Below are 19,435 nucleotides of genomic sequence, written 5' to 3' on the forward strand. Positions count from 1 at the left end.
AGAGTCTCTGTGGGGCTAAAACAACTTTTCCTGCTAACATAAGCTGAAACAATGATGAGTTTTATCCTCTTGGAAGATTTTTAGTTTTTATTTGTGACCAATAAATCAAAGGTCCACATGTCTGTTGAATGCGCTCTAAGCCCCAGAGAGAAATCAACAAAAATGGCTTGAATGTAAGTTGAACAAAGTCAACTTGGACTTACACAGTAGGAAATACTAGTAATGACCAAAGTTAGCGTTGCTTTTTGCCATCAGGAGCAAAGCAGCAAGAGTGTAAACTGTTCGTGAAGGGAGATATTTAAAAGATTCAGCCATTTCAGAGATTAATGATTACTTTTCCTTCATTTGTCCATCCCCATACTAGTTAAAATGACTAGTTACTGGCTGAATATAGAGAAAACTATGATGTTATTAAAATGCACATGTTACAGGCTAGTTAGCAATATGCAAAACAAATCTTATGCAGACACACAAAATAATAAAATCTCAGTTTGTGAAGCTGGTGAGGTTGTAGGCCATTAAAATTTTTTCCCATCATGGTTTTAAAATTGGGCAAGCCACAAACTTAAAAACAAACATATTTTTTATTGTTTTTTTATTTTATTTATTTATTTATTTGCAGTACGTGGGCCTCTCACTGTTGTGGCCTCTCCCGTTGCGGAGCACAGGCTCCGGACGTGCAGGCTCAGCGGCCATGGCTCAAGGGCCCAGCCGCTCCGCGGCATGTGGGATCCTCCCAGACCGGGGCACGAACCCGTGTCCCCTGCATCGGCAGGTGGACTCTCAACCACTGCGCCACCAGGGAAGCCCCAAACATATTTTTTTAAAGCAAGATGATTTCACAAAAATTACGGCTTCCTTTTACACATCAAACGGTGCACATGAAGGAAAAAGTCATTCAGTACTATGTTTGCAAAAAGAGTTTGGTTCTAGATTGACACTTAGAAATCTTCAAGACTAGTTGTAAGTGTAGTATAAGAGAGGAAATTGTTCTTTTGGTATCCTGTGATTCTCTAATTGTTTCAGCTTGTTCAACAGACTTTCATTATAGGCAAACATTCACAATATAAAAAGCCTTTTGGAATTTGGAAGTTAAGTTCCATAAATTCACGCTGTCCCCTTTGCATTATCGTATGAAAATATAGAATAAATATAGATGAATTAAATAATATCTCTTTTCTTTCTAAAAAAATAAAGATTGGGAATTCCCTGGTGGTCCAGTGGTTAGGACTCAGCACTCTCACTGCCAAGAGCCCGGGTTCAATCTCTGGTTGGGAACTAAAATCCCACAAGCCACATGGCATGACCAAAAAAATAAAATTAAATGAAATTAAAAAGAAAGATTAAAATAAGAAAAGAAAGCTCATATCCTCTAATAAATATTTACCACAAGTTTCTAAAAGCCCCTTAGGAAATCTGAGGTCCAAGATCCGTACGGCTTGTAATAAAAATATTATAAACACCAGTATGTTTATAATTTAAACATATGAAATCACAGTTAATTATCTTAAAATGGCATAAATAAATTCCAAATTTTAATTTAAAATATAATAAACTTAAGAAACCAGTCAGTAGATAGCATAAGTTTAAATTTTGCTTTAATTCAAGCTAAACTAATATGTTTAACAGCAGGAATTACATAAATTGGAGGGGTTTGAAAAGCTGAAAAGATTCACTGCTAGGTGAGTTACAACATAACATGTTAGAGCTATATTGGTTTTCAACTAACTTTAATCAAAGATTATGCAACATAATTACTTTGCTTTTATTCTTGTTAAAAAAACAGTGAAAATTTAAGCTGTAACATAAATGTATTTGCTTCTGTAAAAAAACAGTGAAAATTTAAGCTGTAACATAAATGTATTTGCTTCTACAAAGAGCTCTGTGCTCTTTGTTTCTTCAACTAAAATCTGGTGTTTGTATATTTGCTAAACATTTTATCCTGTGTACAATGACATTTCCTTCATAGAATAACAACGAGAAGTGACAGCGTGTAGAAAACAAAATTAAAAAGCAAGGATACATTTTCTAATTATAATACATAAGACACAATAGGGAAATAGTAAGAAAAAAATCAGATCACAATGATTTCATGTAACTCTTAAAAACTTTGAGTCCAAAAGATTTTAGAATAAATGGTAGATAAACATGAATAGCTACACAGTTATTAATGTTGGAAGAATGGATTACAAATATTCCATGATGGGAAGACTACAGTTCTCTAGAATGAATGCAGATAAGTTATTCCATATTTTTTCACACTCAGTATTTCAAATAGGAGAATTTTTTTATAAGAGTATCAGTGATGGACTTCCCTGGTGGCACAGTGGTTAGGAGTCTATCTGCCAGTGCAGGGTACACGGGTTCGATCCCTGGTCCGGGAGGATCCCACATCCCACAGAGCAACTAAGCCCGTGTGCCACAACTACTGAGCCCATGTGCTGCAGCTACTGAAGCCCACACGCCTAGAGCCCAAGCTCCGCAACAAAAGAAGCACCGCAATGAGAAGACAGCGCACTGCAACGAAGAGTAGCCCCTGCTCACTGCAACTAGAGAAAGCCCGTGTGCAGCAATGAAGACCCAACACAGCCAAAAATAAATAAAATAAATCAATAAATTTATTTTAAAAATTGAAAAAAAGAGTATCAGTGATCATGTAACTCCAGAACTTTCTCTTATATTAAATCTGCCTGATCAGCTGAAAAAGACATTTCACATAAAAGAAATCTATTTGAATAAAAGCATTTTCCTCAGATACAGTTCAATGAACATTTGTTCTTTGTTGACTTTATTACACAAATTCAGACATGAAGAAAAATATAGATCCTGTCCAGTTGAGCAGGGGCCATAAATGAGATACACAAATAATTACAATGCAATGTGATGAGTGCAATTATAGATATGTGTATAGTTGTAGGAGTAGCAGAGGAGGAAGTAATGAACTCCTGGGTTTTGAAGGATGTATAGGAAGACAACATGAAGATAAAGGGTGGAAGGAGTATACTTCCTATCATCGGTCTCACTGTTTAGCCGCAAAATAAAACATATTATAATTCTATAATAATTTTTGCAAGGAACTAACAATAAATTAAAAGTTCTTAAAAGAGTGCAAATTGCCTTAGTATCAAAATCAATTATTGTAAATCATTTCGATTAAAAAAATAGACTTTTAAATCTACATATTCGGACTTCCCTAGTGGCTCAGTGGTTAAGAATCCGCCTGCCAATGCAGGGGACACGGGTTCAAGCCCTGGTCCGGGAAGATCCCAGAAGATCCCACATGCCGAGGAGCAACCTAGCCCGTGCACCACAACAACTGAGCCTGTGCTCTAGAGCCCGTGAGCCACAACTATGGAGCCCATGTGACACAACAAGAGAAGCCACCACGATGAGAAGCCCACACACCACAACGAAGAGTAGCCCGCACTCACCACAACTAGAGAAAGCCCGTGTGTAGCAACGAAGACCCAATGCAACCAAAAAAAAATACGTAAAATAAATAAAAAATTTTAAAAATCTACATTTTTGCAGTTCCATTGAAAAAACTGGTCGAAAATAAAAAGGCACCTCCTAACTTGTAGATGGGGGAAGAGGGAAATAAAGGCACAGACTCTGGTGCCAGACTGCCTAGGATTGATCTCAGGCTCTGCTTCTTACTTGCTGTGTGATCTTGGGCAAATTACTCAACCTCACTGTCCTTCAGTTTCGTAAAATAGGGTTGATAATTACTGTAGCTGATGATTGGTTCACAACCAACCTGCTATTCTATCTAAGGGGCTGAGTTTTCCTTGATAAATGTCCCAGGAAAGAACACCCAGCGCTGTCACCTTTGTCTCTGGCCAGTAATTCCAAATATGCTGAGTTGAATCCATTCTGCAGGAAACGTGATCAATGAGTCAGCAGGGAAGGGAACCCACCTCTTCTTCACTGGCTGAACAACTGCTGAAGGACTGTTTTATAAAGACTCTTGGTCCTGGAGGGCAAGTTTCCCAACACAGGATGCAAACTTGAAGCTACTCTCATGTTGTTTTTCCCAGAAAGAAGGCAGATTAACCAAAGCAAACTAAAGTCAGCTAGCAGTGCACAAGCTTATGAAAATGAAACACTGTTATAAAGAAGCAAAACTCAGCTTTAGAATTCTGAAGAACTTACCTAGCAAGTAATAAAAGCAAAATGCCCAGTGAGATTCACTGGGGAACTCCACATCATCACGTCCAGCTGCCCAGTCGCTGATCTTGAAGCATGAATAATGGAGGATTCAGTGACACAGTCAGATTCCACTACTTTCCATGCACACAATTTAATATATACCACCAATATTCCCATAAACGTGGTAGAGCATCTGTGAATCACCGACAGTCACTTGCAGGTATAAGCACACTGGTAGCTCCTCTCCTGCTTCTTGAATCCTGTTTTCAGAATGAGAATACTAGCTAAGATTAATTGAGTACTTAATATGTGATATTTATTGTGCTAAAAACTTTTTCCATATTGCTTCATTTAATATTCAGTCCAATGTGGTAAGTACTGTTATCATGCCTATTTTACAGAGAAGGAAACTAAGCCACAAACTTGTGCCAAGGCCATATCATTTTTAAAAGGAGGATCTGGGGTTCATACCAACTCCAAAGCACATAGCTTTTGCCCTCTACCGCAATCTTCTCCAGACTCTGGAAGGAAAGAAAGGTTTTTCTGTCGTGGAGGAGGGGCAAGATATGAATAAATTTAAAAGCAAACACAATTGGTCTTAGGCAAACTTGTAAATAAGATGCAGCTCTCTTTGGTGCCTGTCCACTTCCATTTCTGAACCTTTCTCCTACACTGCTATGTTTCTTCTGTGATTTGGATTACAAATTTAATACTACTGATTCTGTTATAAAATTCGGTATTGCAAACTAAAATTTCATTATCTAATCATGGTCACGGTTCTCTATCCCCTAATTTCCCATAGGTATTATGCCAGATCAATTTCCTCACTGTCCTACCCTCCTGTCCTTTGTAACAGACCCTGATGCTGGTTAGCAGAGAAAGGAAACCCTTCTGCTGCCCTGAATGGGCCCTAACACCAGTCCCTTCTTTGCTTTTTCACTGCTCAGCAGTGGCCTTCTTGGATCATCTCCAAAATCTCTTGAGAACATAACACTGATGCTGTGAGAGCTTCTGTGACAAAGGTATCAGGCTTTAGGCTTGTTCCTGATTACTGACATGTAAATTTGAATGGATGAATTACCTAAAATTCTGGCCCCTAAAAGCTTTAAGTTATGGTGACAACCTACATGGTCTTGAATTCATATCTACACACAGCTTCTTAGGAACAGAATTCTTGGGCAAAATGACTGCGGTGTATTCTGGTTTTCAAACCAACATGTTTGATTGTCACATAACATGAGAACTTAAAGATCACTCAGTCCTAATGCTTTTAGAGATGAGGAAATGAAAATCCTGGAAGCTAAGAACTATCCCAAAGTCACACAACTTATTGATGCTTGTACAAAATTAGAAACCAGGTCTCCTTATCATAGCTCTTCTAGTAAACAAACAGTAAGACCAAAGGCAGTATGCTGTGGAAGGACCACTTGCCTAGGAATAACGAGAGCTAGGTTTAGTGCCTGATTCTTCCACTATGTGACTTTAAACTCTTAACCTCTCTGGACCAATTTCTTCAATTATAAACTGATGGATTTGGCCTAGAATTGTCCAATAATTTGGTCATTAGCTATAGATGTGGCTATTGAGCATAAGTTCAAATTAAGATGGTCTGTAAGTATAAAATATTTTTATGATTTCAAAGACTTAGTACTATAAAAATGTAAAATATCTCATTATATCATTTTGATATTAATTACATGTTGAAATGATAACATTTTTGGTATTTGGGGTTAAATAAAACATATTACTAAAATTATTTTTATCTGTTTCTTTTCCTTTTTTAAATGTAGCTACTTGGAAATTTTAAATTACCTATATGGTTTGCATTATCTTTTTACTTGGCACACTGCAATAGGAGATCTCTCAGGTGTTTTTTAGATCAGGAGTCAGCAAACTTTTTTTTTTGGTGGAAGTCCCGATAGTAAATATTTTAGGCTCTGGGGACCATATGGTCTCTTTTGCAACTGCTCAAGTCCACCCTTGCAGCACTAAAGCAACCACAGACAATACGTATGAGCTTGGCTATGTTTCAATAAAACTTTATACGTACATACAAATGGGTATATTTATACAATACATACACCAAAAGATGTGGCTGTTTTTCAATAAAACTACAATTACAAAAACAGGCGATGGGCCAGATGTGGTCCACAGGCTCGCTATAGTTTGCCATCCGCAGTCTATGAGTCTATTCAGTCTTTCTTCCACTCAACATTTCCCAAGAAGCTAGTCGGTATTTTAAAATATGGAAGATAAAGATCCAGCCTCTGCCTCAAGTCTAGAGGGGCAGCCAGGAGCATAAACACATAAGCCGTCATGATACAGTGTGAACAACACTATAATCAAGGTGGTTAGACAAGGCTTCTCAGGGAAGCAACAATTGAGTTAGGGGCCTGAAGAATGAGGAAGGGAGTTTCTAGATTAAACAAGCAAACAAACAAACAGGTATATCTAGGGAAACGTGATAATGTAAGGAGAAGTGTGTGGGGCAGGGGTGGGAGAGGTGCTGGTGGTGGTGGAGGGGAGTGAGGTGGGAAAAAGGCCACGGCCCAGATGATGAAGTGCCTTCTATACCACACTGAGAGCATACTAAGACACTGTGATAGTACATATTCAACGGGAACCCTGAGCGCCAAAGTTTTCCACCGTGGGGGCCAGCCCTGAGTGAAGCACCAGACATGGAGGGCAGCCAGGCTGGCAGGGCGTGGAGAGGCCCTGGAGAACCACAGAAGCAGCTGCAGAAGTGATGAGTGGGCAATCTACAGGTAATTAGATCAGTGTGTTTTGCCTCAGAGAGCTGAAAACCTGGCTCACTTCTGGCCACCAGTAGGGCCAAACAACCTTACCAGGTACTGTTGGCAGGCCTGAGGCAGAAGCAGAAATAATGGGGACAAGAAGTAAAGGAAAGGGAGGAAAGTAGTGGAAAGAAAAAGCAAGTGAGGGTGAGAGCTGAGGTCTCTATGGAGGTAATAAATCGCTAATGACCTTAGGAGACCCTCAGAGGTGCTGGGTAGGAGGCTGCTAGGGACTGATAGGCTAGGTGCACCGGTTCTTGGCCCAGACTGTGCATTAGAATCTCTTGTATAATTGGAGTTAAATACATATATTTACCCACCAGAGATCCTGATTTAATTGGAATCAGGGGCCCATGCATCAGTAATTTTAAAAGACGATTCCGGTCACAGCCAAGGTTAAGACCCACTGGTTTGGCTGACTGGAAGCTGAACTGATGCCGTGTGACTATTAGGCCAGTAAGAACGATGCTCAAGAGAGTCCAGGCAAAGCAAGACAGAGAATCTAAACCCATTTTCATTTGTGGGAAAACAATGACAATTGCATGCCATACTAATCCCCAAATATTTATAGTTGGTTAGTACTGTTATTTGAAGTGTATGCATATAAGCTTCTTCTGCATTAGTCTGAAATAACTAAAATCAGGTGGCTTCGCCAGAGGCTTCTGGTTCCAGATATTCTAGAGTACTGCACTCTCTAGTCACAGGATCTTCAACTCTTAGAGACAGGTCTTCTGATGCCCAAGATTTCTATTCACTTCAGAAAGTGGAATGCTGCTATAAAGCGATCAATTAAAGCAGCTGCACACAACCAGCAAACCATGAACTCTGGTTTAGGATTTTTTTTTTTCCTGGCAGATGATAGAGCCACATAAAAATACTTAATCAAGGGTGTATAAGTTCAGAAGCAATTAAAAATAGTATTTCACCTTTTTATAGTGGGAGGATTATAAATGGATATATCTTTGCTTTTAAAGTTAAGAAGAGAAAACATGAAACTGTTTCAAAAGACTCAGCCTACCTGGCCGTTTTATTTACTATTGCAACTCCCACCCCCTACCCCCCTACCCCCCTACCTTCCTTTATTTTTTCTACCGCACTTCACGTTTTAAGATAGTACATAATGGTTAGCTACTTTGTTTTTCTCCCCTATCATCAGTAGGAGGTAAACTCCAAGAGGGCAAGGATTGTTGTCTGTTTTATTCAGCTGTATTCCCAGTACCCAGCCCAGTAGGGGCTCACTAAATGTTTGTTGAAAAATCAAATTAATTGTTTAAAAACTCTGGTTATTTTAACATATTGAAAACTGTTTTAGAATAAGAGAGGGAAGATCTGATACCACTTTAAGAGTGAGTTTCTATAAGAAGCTAGTTTTAAAAGAGAATTTGGAATTGTGCTAAAGCTGTTTGAAACAAGTTAATAATACATAGATGGCAAGTGAAGGTAAAAAAATCAATTACGAGGCTGAGAGAAATCGGATGAAGTTAGTCAATAGTTGTAGAATTGGCTGTTGACAAAGGGAATCCTAGGATTTTCATTCAGGTCTGGATTATGCTAAACATTGTTTCTCTCTCTCTCTCTTGCTATGAGGCTCAAAAGATGAGGTCAAAGACAGAAACAGGGGTGCTTCCCTGGTAGCGCAGTGGTTGAGAGTCCGCCTGCCTGCCGATGCAGGGGACACGGGTTCGTGCCCCGGTCCGGGAGGATCCCACATGCCGCGGAGCGGCTGGGCCCGTGAGCCATGGCCGCTGAGCCTGCGCATCCGGAGCCTGTGCTCCGCAGCGGGAGAGGCCACAGCAGTGAGAGGCCCATGTACCGCAAAAAAAAAAAAAAAAAAAAAAAAAAAAGAAACAGGGAGAATAAGAGAAATTAAATGAATGTTTTCTTTCTATACATTGTAAGCAAATAGTTACGGATCCACTTAGGGTTTAAAAGCAGGGTGGAAACTGCCTGTGATAATTTGTTTATGAAAAGTAGCTCTGCAGTCTACAGTTCTGGAACCAGGACATCCCTGCAGACTTCTGATTCTAAAAGATTTATGGCAAATTTAATCTGCATGGGCCTAAGTGAACCTCGGTTAGTTTAAGCAGTGGACTGTAGAGCAAGGTACTTAGCTATAATTATGTTAAAGGTTAATAAGAAAGGTTCTTGCCTGTAGAAGGATGTTAGGTTTCCTTGACATTTTTACACATTGGGATCTCTTTCTAATAAAAAAACATTCTTGTCTATTGTCATTATGAATTTTACATAATGCATCATGCATTTCAGTAACTAAGTTTTGAGTGAAAAGGCGTCTCTTAGTGGCAGTTATTCACTCCTGTAAAAAGTCTTCCAATTTAGGCCCTTGGCTGGGTCCTTACTTCTCACCTGTTGATGGCTGCTACCAAGTGGTAATCCAGTCCTGAGGTACTCATCTCCAATCCCAGCCCAATGAAGTGATGGCACCGGCAGAAAACATTGCCTTTAGTTCTGTTTTACATAAGTTGAGAGAAACAACAGACTCGGAGTCCGTGGGAAGAGGGAGGAGAACAAGACAAAGAGGTGAGAGAGAGAGAGAAAGAGATGAACAGCAAAGAGATAGAGATGGTGCTATCAAGAGGCAGCGAGAATATTATGCCACATAAACTTTTGTGCACACACAAACACACCTGTGCACATGCACATAGTGATCCCAGAGAGACAGGTAGACTCACAAAGAAAGATGCATTTTAATGGAGTTCAGGGCTTGGTCCTAAAGGCTTCTAAAGTCGTTTCTTTTTTCCCCAACTATAGATATAAATGGGAATAACAACATCTAGTAATTGCAAAGTGAGCTGATACAGTTAAATCAAGAGTAAAAAGTTACCCATCCTCTCTCGGGCTACATGCTTCAGGCGTTAAAAAACATTACAAACCCTTCCAGTATTACACATACTTAGGATATGTAAGAATGTATTCAGATATCATGGTGGCCTTGAATGGATCAAAGAAGATCAAAAGAATGCTTTTAAAACCATATATGAGATATTTAAGATGTGAAGGAAAATAAAGTAAGGGAATATGAGTAATAAAGAGAAGATTCAAACTAAAATTGCACCAAAGTCTCTGTGCCTGCACACACCTCCTTTTAGGAACTCTGTCCTGATCAATTTTGGGTGACCAGGTGACCACATTTTCTACCACATGACCCTGCCTCTCTCCACTGCCAACCACACATGATGGTGCTGAAAAGTGGCATCTGGTCTAGGGATAGCCAGTTTAGGGTCTTGTCTGTGGCCAGTAGAATGTAAACTCTGGCAGCAGACATTTTTATTCGTCTCTTCCACTACCTTTACCCCAGCACCTAAAAGAGTGCCTTGCATATATCAGGTGTTCCATAAATATTTAATGAATGAATGAATGAATGTGGCTTGGCCCAAGGAGATGAGCTGTGTCAATTCGAGTCCTCTCTTGTGGATGTGAAATTTGAGAAAACAGAGGAAGTGTGGGGCAAAGGGTGAAAGGATATAGGGGACTTGAACTGTAGCCAAAATTCAGGGGCAAGCTATTAGGAAATTGAAAACAGATGGAGCTGGGAAAGAAGGCCTAGAGAACATACATAGAATGATGTGAAGATGTGACAAGAGAGGGAGAAACTGCTCTGTACTCACCACATTTCCCTTGAGGCCTCCCCTAGGATGCCCACAATATCCCTGCAGAGTCTTAAAAACAACCCCACCCTCACCCATTCCCTTGAGTTAGCTTGAGTAATTCTCTGTTCCTTCTAATTATAAATACCCTAACTTAAGCAAGAATGTTGTATTTGATACAGCAATGCTGTCCCAAGATAAGGTTGTTACAACTTTTGATACTTACATGAGAGTGAAGGTAGGAGGCCAAACTGGTATACAGAAATGATTTAAACTTGTAAAAATAGAAAAATAAGATGTATAAAATGAAATCAGTCCAGGGCTAAGCATACTAGAAAATAGACATTCATGCAACAAAAAAAGTTAAATGTTTGCTAGGTGCAGGCCTTGTGCAACATGAAAAGACATGATCCACCCTTGTTAAGAATCCACATTCTGAAAGAGGGACAACAATCCAGTTAAAACTCTGAAGAGGGCGTCCCTGGTGGCGCAGTGGTTGAGAGTCCGCCTGCCGATGCAGGGGACACGGGTTCGTGCCCCAGTCCGGGAAGATCCCACATGCCGCGGAGCGGTTGGGCCCGTGAGCCATGGCCACTGAGCCTGCGCGTCTGGAGCTTGTGCTCCGCAGCGGGAGAGGCCACAGCAGTGAGAGGCCCGCGTACCACAAAAAAACAAAAAAACAAAAAAACAAAAAAACTCTGAAGATCTCAACATAGTGCAAAGGGAGCATGTGAAAGGGAGAGAGTTTGAACTAAGGTGTGAAGAGTAAGTCGAATTTTGCCAGCAATCAGTGAGAAGATTCCACAGAAAAATTGTACTAGAGTTGCTGAGTGGGAGGAGGAGGACGTTTTAGGCAGGAGAAATAAATGTGCAAGTGCATGCAGACAGGAAAAAGAGACAATTATGGAATTATGAGTCTGTGAAGTACAAGAAAGGACGAGCAGAAGATGCAGGGAACAGGTAGGCAGGGCTAGATGGTGAAGGAACTGAGATTTTATTCTGCAGGGCATTAGGAGCCAGAAAGAATACCGATCACTAGAAGGGTGTGCCTATAGGCTCCGGACGCACAGGCTCAGCGGCCATGGCTCACGGGCCCAGCTGCTCTGCGGCATGTGAGATCTTCCCGGACCGGGACACGAACCCGTGTCCCCTGCATCGGCAGGCGTACTTCAACCACTGCGCCACCAGGGAAGCCCGGTGTGCCCATATTTTCAGGTGAGAAATTTCACCCTGGTGGTGGATTGGTTTGACTGGAGCTGGGGGAGAGTCCGGGGCGGGGTTTAGGGAGAGGTGGGCCCGTGAATAGAAAGGTCCTAGTGGAATCCAGGGCGGAAGAGGTGGGAATATAGAGGAAGAGCTGGAGTTTTGAGGGTAAAATCATCAAGACTTGATAAAGACAAGATGGGTAAGTTTGTATAGACAAAAAAAAATAATAAATAAAGATATGAAAAACAGTCATTAACATTTGGAAATAATTTTGCAGTCGCTAAAGAGAATTTACACACTCTTAATCATCAGAACGGCACTGGGACAGAGCTACTGCTGTTATCAAAACCTCCATTTTATAGAACAGAGTAAATCTCAGAGAGCTCAAGGGGCTTGCCCAAGGTCACTTATACTTTAAGAGGCAGAGCCAGAGCTACAACTTAGTTTCCCTGATTTGAAGCTCATTTTTCCCCCCTCAATTGGGCTGTCTCTATGAGTCAGGTGAACAGATAAGAGAGCATAGGAAAAGATTTCCCAAGGCAGCGCCACTGTTGAAAAGACAACAACAGAAAGACAAAGCTAAACTTCTGTCAAAGTATTTTTATATAATTAAACTTATTTTTCATTTATTCATTAAAATGCTGAAAGAACAAAAAACATTCAGGACTCAGAACCTGATTCTTTTCTTTTATGTATCGATTTGGTGTTTAAATTCAAAGGTAAGAGTCTTTGTTTTTCTAATTTTCCTCTCTTTGAAGAAAAATGACATTTTATAGTTTTGTGAGCAGGGCTATTTCTCATGTTGGGATTTTATACTCTATTTCAAAAATGACAGGTACACAGTGCCCTTGTAGCCAGTTTCTGATGATACTGACCTGAGTCTTTACATAACACTGCTCTATAAGGAATATGATATTCTTTACCAACATTCGACTCACTAATCTTTATGATGTCCCTGTCATTTCAACAAGCATCAGGAATTTTATTCCCTCCTTGCAAATAGAGAAACTCATTCTTAAAGTGGTTAAGCAAGTCTGTTCCCAAGAGCTTTACAAAGTAGATCAATGCCATTCTCTTTTACTTTCAATCCACTAGACAACTCAGGCTCCAGCTGAAAAAATAGTGTTGTTGTTGGTTTTTTTCAGATGAAGATTCACACTCATTTAACCTGTATTGAATGCCTACTATGGGCAGGGTACTATGTAATTTATTTTCTTTAATCCTCAGGAACTCTCCAATCTTTTATCTACAGTACTTAAATAATAATTAATGGCATTAATTTAGTAGAAGGGAAATGTATTAATTAATTTCTTTTTACATCTTGGGCGAAGAAGACAGAACTTTTTTTTCTCATTTTGTATTTAAAGTTATTAAAATAAATACAAAAATTATAAGTGTGCAACTCAAGGACATTATTGTTAAAACCAAATATTAATTCTTGTCAATGAAAAAAACCTTTTATTTAAGTGTGTGTTTTAAAAAAATTTAATAACTTCACAAAAAGCTTCCTTTCATTTTCATGCCTTTTAATTATAATGCCTAAAATACACTGTACAAGGAAGTTTTTGAGAGACAATAACCACCAGTTTAAACCGGTTTCTCCAGTTGCAAGGCAAGAGGACACCACTAGGGGGCGAGCAAAGCTGTCGTTTCCAAAAGAACTTAAAATCACTGAATCAGAATTAGAGCCGGAAGTGACCCAAAGGTCATTGAATCTAAACTTCATATTTTATGGACATGAAAACGGAGAATCAGTGATATTACCTGATTTGCTCAAAAACCACACAGCCATCTATAGATAGAAGCAGCTTAGAAGTCAAGCTTTCTTGTTGCTATCCAGCCCATATTTCTCCCCATAGCAGTCAGTTCTTCGTTCTGAAATCACTTGGCAAACCTTTACCATCAATTGATAACCCCCTTCATTAAGACTTCCATACTCTTCGCTCTTGTCTCCTATCAGGAAAAACCTGGGGACTTGAGTTAAGTTTCTTGGAATTTCTTTCTGTGAGATTGGTGATATTTAGTAATGTTCTGAAGCCAGAGCTAGTAAGCAAAGCATGAGCTCTCCGATTTTGTCACTCTTCAGCAAGGAGATTATCATCATCATCATCATCATTGTCATCAAACATATGTTCTGTGAATACTGTGGTTTGACATTTATTTCTTAATCTATTTTGATGGATACTAAAACTCTCCACTTCTAGGTTTATATTCCAAAGAAACTTGTGCACATGTACATGGGAGATGTGAATTTAAAAAACTCACAGCAGCATTGTTCACAAAAAGACAAAAAAAAAAAAAAAAAAGGGAAACAGCCCAAACACCCATCAGTAGTAGAACTGATAACTAAATTGTGGTTCACTCATAACAAAGGAATACCAGAGTAGCAAAACTGAATGAAATACAACTTTGTGTATCAATAGATGATAAAACTCAAAAATATATTGAACAGAAAAGCAAATCATACAAGCCTATATATGTATGATTTCATTTACATCAATTGTAAAAGAAGGCAAAATTAGACAATATATTGCTTAAGGATACACGTATATGATAAAACAATTAATAGAACCATGGAGTGATTAACAAAGTTTCAACATATGGTTAATTATGGTGGACAGGGAAAGGAGCATCACCAGGGAGAGGTAGAAAGGAAACTTCTAAGGTACTGGTTATGTTCTATTTCTTAAGACGGATAGTAGGTACATAGCTCTTCTTTTATTATTCTTCTTTAAACAGCACATATACACATATACACTATTGTGAAGGTATGATATATTTTACACTAAGAAAGTTTAAACAGTAACAAGCTAATATTTTTTAATTAACTTGGAAATTCTATATTGCAGTTACAAAGATACACCTTAAAAACTGTTTTCTTTTTTATTTAGAATTAAAGCTTGGTTTTAGCTTAAATCTCAGAACATATTGAGAATTAAACATAGTACAAAATATTGCAATAAGGACCATGTTTTAAGAAATACACTTATACTAAGGGTGGGAAGGCTAAAAATGGCTAGGTCTGATGTTGTTGGAAATAGCTGTATGTATACTGGGCCAACACATTTGAAAAACCAAACGTTCTCTTTTCATTGATGTTTCAGGAATTATGACATCATATCTAGTGAGTGTTACATTGAAAACCAAATCAACCTAGTAATATTTTCCTCATGTTTTAGATGTGATATTATAAAAGCTTAAGTTGTCAAAGCGAACAGCAGATATAATCTATTATTCAATTTAATACATCCTCAGCCATTTGGGTAACAGAAATTTGTTCTTCCTGAAATTAACATGGCCTTAAAATAAACAACTCTGCATGTGTGTATCTTAGAAACTTTATAAGGAAATCATTTTCTATTACCATGTGTGTATTTATTGTTGTAGGTTATTGTATTATATGAATCTAGTTATATCATTAAGCTCTGCAAAAGTAAAGACCTCTTGGCTGAAGGGTGGAGCAATTCTCTATGTCAATTGCCAGAGGAAGAGGTAAGACCCTAGACAGGAAATGGGAACTGAGAGAGCAGGCTCTAGGTTTGGGGTAACAGCCAGGGAACTGGATCTCTCTTCCTCTTTCTAGACTTTAAACATTCTAGATGCCCAGTCAAGGCCTCCACACCCACATCATACATGTGTACAAAGTGGAAAAGGCACCCCCTCCCCAAGTCTTCCTCAAGGCATTCTAGTTTCAATGATTATAGAAAGTATCACAATGTACTGACTATGTAACAAGATACTTAGCTGCCATTCACCAGAAAATTATTTTGGTAAACATAGAAATCTGTGATGTCTACAATGCGAATGGTGCCTTCTAAGATGTGATATCTTTGTGCAGTGCCCAACCTGCCTAACTGTATGTTAGTTCTGTGTCTGGGATTGTACACCTATGTGGTGGGTACTCGTGTATGGTATTTACCATGATGAGGAAGATTGGAAGCTAGGAGGAATCCAAGCAAAATTTCTTTTCCTAAGGCCTCATGTGGAATGGGGAGATAGCTGTGAGAAAGCAGAGTCCACCTTGGATATACTTTATTTTTATTTATTCTTTTTTTAAACTATCCCCTAGATTTTAGTCGATTCTTTTTTCACAACCCAGCCTGGTCTCGGTGTGTTCAAAGAGGAGCAGCTCCTTATCATCCAGGTAGGATGGTGGCAAGATGATCCACCGGGAGGGGAACTTTACGGGGGAGAGTAGGGGTCCAGCTGCTCTTTTTCACCAGGAAACTTCAGACTTGGATATTCTGGATTTTATTTCCTTACAGATGATCCCTTGAATTTTGTTGTGAGGAACTAAGGATCTGTGAGTTTTGAAAAGGCAAATACAGGGCAGAGTTCAGATACTTCAGATTTTAATACTAATAGCTAATAATAGCTAACACTTATTAAGCACTAATTATGAGCTATGCTAAAATGTTTTACACACTGACATATTTTCATCTTTGCAGCTATCGTATGAAGTGGGTTTACTAATATAGGAAATCGAGGCTTAGAGAATTTAAATAACTTTTCCCAAAAGACACAGGAAGTATCTGGTAGATAGCTGAACTGATCTAATACAGGTCTGCCGATCTGATTGTAGAACCCAATTCACCATTGTACAATCTAGAATAGTCCTTAAAGATTTAACACTTTCATAAATAGACTGAGTCTTGAGTCAGATTTATGGGAAGCCCCTCACTCCCAGAAAGGGCCCTGGCAATGTGCTCACACGGTCCCATGATTTTGTAAAACTTAAAGGCCTAATTTTTTATATTCATTTTCTTAGAGTAGCCTCCCAAATTGTGCAACTACTGAAGCCCACATGCTGCAACTACTGAAGCCCGCGCACCTAGAGCCCGTGCTCCACAACAAGAGAAGCCACCGCAATGAGAGGCCCGCGCACCGCAACAAAGAGTAGCCCCTGCTCGCCGCAACTATAGAAAGCCCACGCGCAGCAACTAAGACCCAATGCAGCCAAATAAATAAATAGATAAACAAATAAGATATTTTAAAATTTACATGAAAATTGAGAAAATGTCAATACTGACTCAGCATTTGGTGGTATTAAGAACTTTTTAAAAAAATTTATTTATTTTTGGCTGCGTTGGGTCTTTGTTGCTGCGCATGGGCTTTCTATAGTTGTGGAGAGCAGGGGCTACTCTTCGTTGTGGTGCACGGGCCTTTCATTGCGGTGGCTTCTCTTGTTGTGGAGCACGGGCTCTAGGTGCACGGGCTTCAGTAGTTGCAGTATTAGGGCTCAGTAGCTGTGGCTCGCAGGCTCTAGAGCACAGGCTCAGTAGTTGTGGTGCACGGGCTTAGTTGCTCCTTGGCGTGTGGGATCTTCCCAGACCAGGGCTCGAACCCATGTCCCCTGCATTGGCAGGCAGATTCTCGGCCACTGCAACACCAGGGAAGCCCAAGAACTTTTTTGTTAATTTTTAAGTGTAATAATTGTGATTGTGTTTTTTATAAAAAATCTGTATCTTCTTGAGATATATAATGAAATATTTACAGATAAATGATATAATATCTGGGATTTGCTTCAAAATAGTTCTGGGGTAGAAGGCCAGGGATGCTGGTGGCTGTGGGCATAGATAAGACAGAACTGACAGTTTGTTGGTGATTGTGGAAACTGGGAGATGTATACATCAGTTCATTTTTATTATTCCCTCTTCTTTCATGTATGTTTTTAAACATCTATAATAAAGTTTTTATAAAATGTAAAAAATTTTCTTTATCTGCATCTATCTCTATCTCTATCGCATACTGTTTCTGTTTCTCTGGAGAACCCTGATTAATGCAATTAGAAATAAGGATCTGAGGAGGCTAATCTACAGGTTTCCTGTGGGCAGCATGTGGATTACATTAAAAAGAACTGGATTTGGGTCATCTTAAAAGAGACTCCGCCAGAGAACAAAAGTATGGACACCAAGGAGGGAAAGTGGGGGGTGGGGGGGTGGGATGAACTGGGAGACTGGGATTGACATACATATACTAATATGTATAAAATAGATAACTAATAAGAACCTGCTGTATAAAAAAATGAATAAAATAAAATTCAAAAAAAAAAGAAAGACTCCATAAAAACAGTCTCTCTAAAGGGTGGTTCTAAAGTTTCAAGCTGAGATGTGGTGATTGGAGTGAGAAGTGGTGGAGAAAGCAATCGTCAGTCTGAAATCATTTTCTGTGAAAGGAAACTGGAGGTTGGAGGTCCTCAGTAGTGAGAACTCAGAAAGTCCACGGCACCAGGCAGAGAACATTGCCTTTGTCCATGAATCCACCTCCTCCATTGATCAGACCATAGAAAAGCCACAAAGAGCAGCCTAGAAAGTGTAGCAGTCAGTGGGTCTAGGAAGAAAGAACACTCCTCCCCCCTCCACCCTGCCCCCGTTCCACACAAACCCACCCTGACCTTTCCCATTTGGGGCTTGCAAGCTTGATTCAGGCCTAAGGATGGAGGGAATGGGGGATGGGGGCATAAATAGAAACTTTGAACCAAATGAGGCCATAACATTTTAATATTAGATGATACTGAGTTTTTAATACACGAACATGACCAGAAAAACTAGGATCTCTGCCTCAGATTTCATCCAAGGTTGGAGAAGAATAATTTGACAGAGAAGGTTTGAAAGAGCAGTGGAGAAAAAGAGCAAAGTGGCTTTCTTTAGTGCCTGATGCAGTCCAGCTCATTCACTTACGCAGTTACGTGCACATAGCTAAAAGAGAAATTTGGGGCGTGCCAATTTATAAAACTCCCTTGTGAGTACCATTACTATTTTACTTCTAAAAGTACAGTGAAAAGCTGAGTCCCCTTCAGATTTAAGCCTCAGGGGATTTTCTCTCTCTTTCATTCTTCAAATGAATGTACAGTAGGCCAGTAAACTCATTTCCTGAATCAACTGGATAATTCAAAGTTTCTCATCTCCAAAGTATAGCCTTAACATCGTTTAAGCAGATTGAATATTGTAGCTTTTATGTATTGCTGTAATAATATATGTATCAAAATGACACCAAAACTTAACGAGTCAACAAGGTATGTTATTAATTCAGGGTGGTAAGAGTCTGTTGAAGAGGAGGGGGTGGTACCTGGCCGGAATCTAATTGCTGTTTATTAAGGAAAGACACCTCCACATGAGATGCAAATCATGAAAGGGGCAGGGCAATAGTCTTCAAACACTGCCCTCTTTTCCAGGAAACAATATCTTCACCCTTAAGTCTTCATAACAATCTCTCAGTGTTTAGCAACTCACTGCTTTTTGCCAGTCAGCGAAGTTCTCTGCTAAAATATTGTCAGATCATCAACCCACAAGCTATAAACCACCTACCCACTAGCTCCGTTCTTCAACGCTAATTTTCTTTTAATGACTGTTTGTTTGCCCGGGAGGTGGGGGAAGAGGGAGCTGTTTTGATGATTTATAGCATCTGCTTGCTCACTAAAATTTGGTTTGTTTAAATATGGAGTCTGATATTTAGAGAACACTTGAAAAGTTTTGCAAGTAAATGAATACCTTTTTCTTGAAATCGAGCCAAAGGAATGATCCTCTTGGTTTCTTCTCGTTTGCCTAAAAGTGGAGAATCAGAAAGCATCAAAATGGAGGGCAACCTCGACTTAAACACTAGAACGGAGTATAAAACCTCCTGCATTATTAATAATCTAGTTTTGGTTTTCCAAAGCAGCCTCCGCACTCTCAGGACCTG

The sequence above is a fragment of the Grampus griseus genome (assembly GCF_964374135.1).
Source record: "Grampus griseus genome assembly, chromosome: 3".
Classification (NCBI taxonomy): Eukaryota; Metazoa; Chordata; class Mammalia; order Artiodactyla; family Delphinidae; genus Grampus; species Grampus griseus.